Genomic DNA, 7,340 nt, shown 5'->3' with positions numbered 1-7,340 from the left:
AAGTAATGTGAGAAAAAAAGGAAGAAGAAAAGGGAAGTAATGCGACTTTTATGATATACACATTTGACTGGGCACAGAGTTTAAGAAAAGAGAGAAGACTTTTGAACTTGTGATGTAAAATGAAGCACATATATTTTGTGTGGCTATAAGTCATTGCATAAAGGTAAATTGTTTCCAAATAAGGAAAGAGGTCATTCTTTTTGGCACAGACCCAAAAGGAAATAGGTTCACATAAATTGAAACGGAGGAAGTAGTAGCTTATTTTGGGGGATGGGGAATATGACAGGTTATGAATAAAGTGGAAAAGACAAATTAACAAGAAAAGAAATTTTTTAAAACAGATAAAGAATAGGGAAAAGGTCTTCTATTTTGTTTTCCTTTTGTTATTAGTTTTTTTCCCTTTACATTTCATGTTTCTTTTATTTAAATAGAAGAGCTTTACAAAGAAAAAAGAAACAGTTTTACTACTATTTAATGACAATTACCTGTATTCATGCTTCTAATATATAACCCCCCTCCTCCCCACACACACTCACACACACTCACACACACTCACACACACTATATATATATATTAATCAGAAAAATACTAAGTTGTGATTACACCAATATGTATTATATTTTGTATGCATATATATAAAGAATTTTTTCTCTTCCCATTTACTAAAATTTGTAATAAATAACTTTTAAATTAGTGAATTTTGTGTAATCGCGCGAAGCGCGAAAAGTTTTCCTAGTTATGTCTTATAATTAGACAATAGACATCGCCGACTATTTTTTCCTCTTCCAATCCTGGAAGAACTCAATCATCTACCCCCACTTTGCCAACAATTATGACTATTCCTTGTGATTCATCTTGCAAGGTTTATTTTTCGGACTATATGTAAAATATTATTTATTTTTTGTGGATTATAATTCAAATATTTTACAATGTCATTGATTTATTTTGGTGATTTCGGGTATATTAAGTTTTTCAAGGGTGATATTTTGACCAAATTTTGCTTCTTTGCTGGTACGTCAAATATAGAATACTTCGGAAAAATATTCTCTGCAGAATTATATGTAGCATGAATCTATCAGTAAATTTTGGGTTGTTTAATTAGGATGTTTACCTTCAAACACTGTGATTCCAAAAGGTAATTGTCCTATAACTTGATGCTTTTTTGCAAGCTCTTAATGATAGTGCTTGTACACTTATTAATTAGTACTCATATTTTTGGAAAAATTTGCCTCTGTTAAAATATTTTTAATTAGTTGGTAAAATTTCCTTTACATTTTTTTCTGCACTTCGGCAATGAGTTTGATTTTTAAACTTCCACTTATTTGAATTCACCCATTGATCTTAATCGATACAAATTTTAGAATTACATATAAGCCAACATATTTTTCCTATTGGTTCGAACTTCTACACAAAAACATACAAAAATCAACAAACTAAATTACACTATGGATCGGAATATCCAAAGGACTTCACATATAGGGTAGGATTTCTTCCTCTCTTGACTTAGCTAGAATGAACAACTTATCATTTTCAGGAATTTATATTTGATTGTTTTATAACTAATATCTATGTCATTTAAAATTTTGTATTCACTGATAAGGGGTACACATGCAACGCGCGTAATCGGAGACTAGTATCAATAAAAGAACCACAAAGATTTATAGTATAGTGGTATCGATGCAAGTCTTCTACACTAGAATTGGGTACGCTTCTTATATTTCCTACTTCCTCAATGTAATCAACTACCTTTTTTTTTGTACATATAGAGTTCATTGAGTAATGGCTAAACAATACTAATATATCAAAAAGGAATCAAATATAAATTTTAGTTTGGATTAATTAAATTATTTTAATTTGATTTAAAACTCAAGAAAAAAACATTTAATATTAGTAATAAGATTTTGTTTTTTGGAATCCCAGGAAGACCTGCAGTCGCTACAACCTCTGCCCTTCGAGTTAGCACTCTGGGTAAACCCTCCACTGTGTAATAGCCAGCAAACTACACAGGAAATGTAAACCGCATTAGGCAAGTCTTGTGCAACATGCTCGACTTAAAAAAGCATTGAGGGGTTCGATCCCAGATCAACTGTATGGATGACTGCCCTCCAAACCAACCAGGCCATCCTGAATGGGACTAGTAAAAACATTGCACTTTTTACAAGTTAGCTTGGCCAATTCGAGAAGTATTATTTGGTAAGAAGAAACATAAAACATCTGAACATTGTCGATCTTCATTTTGTGATTAATGCCAAATTGTCAATTTTGCCTTTTTTTTTCTTTTTCTTTTTGATAATTTTGATTAATTACTTTAAGTTATATGTCAATATTAAATCCTAAAATATGAATAATTAGCTCTAATTTGTTAATTTCCTTGTACACACAAAAAAATAAAGAAATTAGGAGAGTAAAGGAAACTAAAAGGAAGCTAAGCTCTAGAATTTTCCATTCTTCATGTCATTATTTTCGTCAAAAATGGAAAAAAAGATACTTGCCCTTTTCCAAATCTAAAATGGATTATGTAAATTCCCGTTTCACTCCCAACTGCAAAGGAAAAGTTTTCCATATTTTCAATGGCGGCTCTATAAAATTAGTGGCCTAAAGCGAAATTTAATAAGAGACCTTATACTTTTTTATTAGTATATATACACACATATGCAGAAAAAAGATAGTGTTGCCATTTTTTCATACTTGTTATTTATAGTATAACATGCTTAAATGATAAGACATTTAACTTCACATGATAGTATTGTCATTTATATTAGTAAGAGGTAATTTAAATAAATTGGATGTAAGATATGTTTTTTCAATATGTACCTTTGATATTGTTGTAAAAAATATAGTTACTAATATGAAGATCTAATTAATTTATTTCAAAGTTCTAAAATATTTTTAGTATTAAAGAGTAGATAGTCTTTCTTTTTTTCTTTCTTTCTTTCTTTCTTTCTTTCTTTCTTTTTGTCCAAGATTTTGTTTTGTTGCAAACTTTAATATTGTCTAACTTGAAATAAAATCATAAAATTCATTATTAAAAAATTTTGGGGACCTAAATTAAAGCTTTACTAGTCTCCTAATAAAGCCATATGTCCACCCCTCTACTATTCTCAATCAAATTTTATAGAGTCTCAACTAAGATAAGACAACAATCAGTGGATGTGTTATTTGGTTACCAAATGTGAATGAAGCTGGTTGAATAACACGTTCATTTGCAGTGGTCTGTAAATAATTGTTGATCATTAATGAAGGCGACTCAACAGAACTGGCGGCTTAAAACTAAAATATATTAAAAGACCCTGAAATTTCTTTCATAAAATCTATATAATCGATTTGGTAAAATATAGCATTAAATGATTTGGTAAAAGGATTGAACATATTATCGATCGTGTTTTGAACCTTATGATACTTGTCTCTAGATTTCTTAATTAAAAAAATGAGACATAAAAGAACTTGCTTACTGATATGTGGATCAATCAAATGTGACAAAAAGGAATAGCTAATTTAGAGAATTTGATTTAAAACTAGAAAGTAAAATAGTAAAATATATGAAAAAAGAAAGAAAGATAAATAGAATTGATGAGAAGATAAATATACTATTATTTAATTTAGTGAGAGAAAAGTTTTATCCTCTTAACTCATTCAATCCTACCAAATAAGTAAATATTAGAATTTAAAATATTTTATCAATAATTATACAAATATAAATTACAAATATTATATAATGATATAGTAATACTTTATATTTTTGGGGCTTTAAATATTTGGGGCCTAAGGCAAGAGCTTCACTTGCCCTACCCTAGAGCCACCCTTGCATATTTTATAGTAGTAATTCTTTTCCCCTTACTACTTCCTACTTCCTACTTCAACGAGGAAACTGAAAGCCTCAAACTCTATAAAAACACACCAAAGCCATTCAATTCTCATGCATTGAAAATCATTCAAAGCTCTCTCATATTCTTTCTCATTAATCTCAACAAAACACTCCTTTTCGATTTTTCATCTTCACAATATCTTCCAAAAAACTCTTGGTCTTAAAGACAAGTGACGACGAGGAATTCGAACTCGACGAGACAGTGGCCATGAGGTCAGAAGCCATCACAAATGAAGAAATTTAGAATAAGGATGATTTAGAAGTTGAGAATGCTTCTGCTTACCTTAATACTTAGAGTTACGTGATGTATATATACATCTTGACAAGAGTTCCTTCTAGCTAATATTTAGCTATTGTATCTCTATCTACCAGTGATTATGTTAATCACAACTACATGTATATGCTGTCTTATATCTCCTAGAAGTTATCCTTCCACAATATAAGGCTAGTAGGATAGTTATATACAAACACTACATAATATACGATGGCTAGGAATAGAGTTTAAAGGAGTCCTAGGTTATACCCAATACCAAATTATACGGTTGTCTAACATCCCTCCCGCAAGCTAGAGTTGGGTAGCTGCACAACTCCTAGCTTGGTCCGTAAAGTCCAAAATTGAGTCTTGGACAGTGGCTTCGTGAAGATGTCTGCTATCTGGTGTAAAGATGGAATGAACTTGGTGACCATAGCTCCTTGAACAACTTTTTCTCGCACAAAATGATAGTCAAGTTCAACATGTTTGGTGCGAGCATGGAGTACTGGATTAGCCGCGAGATGCATAGCACTTAAATTGTCTGTAAACAAGATTGGTGGGCGAGGTAAAGAGATGCCAATCTCTTTCAAAACATAGGTAACCCATGTGACTTCTGCAGCCAGAGAAGCCAACGACTTATATTCCGCCTCAGCACTAGATTTTGCGACTGTATGTTGCTTCCTTGATGCCCATGAAATGCAGTTTGCGCCAAGAAATACACACATGCCTGTCGTAGATCGCCTTGTAAGAGGACACCCAGCCCAATCAGCGTCATAAAATCCCACAAGATGAAGAGAAGAGTTAAATGTGATGCGCAATCCAAGTTGTGATGTCCCGACAATGTAACGCAATATTCTTTTAACCCCAGACCAATGATTTTCAGTTGGATGTTGCATGAATTGACATAAGAGATTCACAGCATGTGATATCTCCGGACGTGTGAGAGTTAAATATTGCAAGGCACCTAGAACACTTCGAAACTCAGTTGCGTCAATGAGAGAACCAGTGGAGGTGTGAAGATCATGCTTCTGGGAGAGAGGAGTTTGTATGGCGCGAGCACATATTATATTGGTGTGTTGGAGAACTTCTGATGCATACTTTCCTTGACTGAGAAATAGTCCATCCTTGTAACGTGTCACCTCAATTCCTAGGAAATAGTGAAGGTCACCCAAGTCCTTCATTGCAAACCTAGACTGGAGCTTGCAAATGATATCAGTGATGATAGATGAATTGCTGCCAGTTATAATAATGTCATCCACGTACGAGAGAAGCAGGATGGTGCCGTGGGAAGAATGGAACACAAAGAGTGAGGAATCGGCTTTGCTGCTCAAGAAGCCGATATGCAAGAGGTAAGAACTAAGCTTGTGAAACCAAGCCTTAGGAGCTTGATTAAGCCCATAAAGAGCTTTCTTGAGTAAACAAACATGATGAGGAAATACAAGATCTTTGAAGCCTGGTGGTTGTTCCATGAATACCGTTTCCTTGAGATCACCATGTAAGAAAGCATTTTTAACATCAAGTTGTTTGATCTCCCAATTTAGAGTAGTTGCTATGGATAAAACTATACGTATTGTTGCAGCCTTCACTACCGGACTAAATGTGTCTTCGAAGTCGACTCCTGCAATTTGGTTATAGCCTTTAGCTACTAACCTAGCCTTGAAGCGTTCCACTTGTCCATCTGCTTTCAATTTCGTCTTGAAAACCCATTTAGATCCAACAACATTCATATGTGGTAGGCGAGGAACCAATTGCCAAGTATCATTTGTTCTTAAAGCTTGCATCTCATCAGCCATTGCAGCCTTCCAGTGAGGTTTGAGCAGCGCCTCCTTAAGGTTCTTAGGTTCTTTGAGGTCCTGTTGGAGAGATGCCATGAAGGATTGGGAGAAAGAATTATTCTGGGAGTGAGTTTTGGTGCGGGTGAGCATTGGATGAGTACTATCTAGGTTGAGTGAACGAGCAAATGTGTGATATTGGCGAGAATAAGGGTTCTGGGCTATGTGAGTAGAGGCAGGTTGTATGGAATTTTCATCTAGTGAAGTTGGTGTGCATGGCGATGGTTGTAAAGTATCCATAATATCAATGTCGTGGGAATTAGGTAGGTCAATGGGAAATGGGGAATCATTTGACTCAATATTGGAGTGTGAGGTGTTGGGATATATACTATTAATCACGAGTTTGATTTAGATATAGTATTTATTACGAAACAATTGTTTATTCAGTTTTAATAAAATTTTAAATAGATCATATATTAGTCTGTGTCCTTTGCTTATATAGTAGATGATTTAGTGTATAAAGTTTAGCTTATATACGGAAGATTAAATCATCGGTTCTTATAAGTATAAAGTTTGAGTTCACAATCTAATGATGGAATTGGACAAACCATCAGGAATGATTGTAGCACAAGATTAAATATAATTTATCTTGATTATGGGAATGGTTTAATTCCAACTTCTTGTGCTAATACATTTTGTATGTATTGAACGGACCAGGTAGAGATAAGTATTTTATACTGATTTAATAAAATAAACTCTCTAGCCATTAAATGTACTTATACTCTTAATCTTGATATAATTATTATTAGCTGTGTATATTATTATTGTTTTGATTTATTAAAAGGCGAGATTCTTTCGTGGGTCAATATGCCTGGTAAATTGGATAATAATAATATACATTGGCGAAGTAATAGCTAGTTGATGGAATCCATGTCTCGATTTAGAGATTGAGGATACACCTTTATGAAAGCTTATAAGTTTTCATGTGTAAACCCGGCCGGTGGATTTTGTATCCGACACATGAAATAAGTTAAGCGAAAGTCTAAAGAAAATAATCAATAAATTAAATCGTCAGTAATTTAATTTACTTGATTAGTATCTGAATCTTAATATGGGGAGTTAAATAAGATTTAATGGATGAATTTCGAAATTGGATAAGGAGTGCAATTACGGTTTTTTAGTGGAATAATTCGTAATTAATTATGGTAGATATTAATTTCGAAAATTAGAAATTAATTCCATAATTGAAGCCTTGTTAATTAAATTTTGTGGTCTCTACTGTGCCTAAATAATAGGAAATAAAGGAATCATTTTTCTGGTGGAAAAGAAAACCCAACAGGTTTTGGAAAAGGGTCTTAACCCTTAAAACTTGTTGTGAGCACGTGATTTTTGTTTCACAAAAACTACTCCAAAAGAAATCAAAAAATAAAACAAAATTTTCTTGGTGTA

This window comes from Nicotiana sylvestris, chromosome 2 (assembly GCF_000393655.2).
Source record: "Nicotiana sylvestris chromosome 2, ASM39365v2, whole genome shotgun sequence".
Taxonomy (NCBI): Eukaryota; Viridiplantae; Streptophyta; class Magnoliopsida; order Solanales; family Solanaceae; genus Nicotiana; species Nicotiana sylvestris.
Note: the sequence above shows the minus strand (reverse complement) of the source record.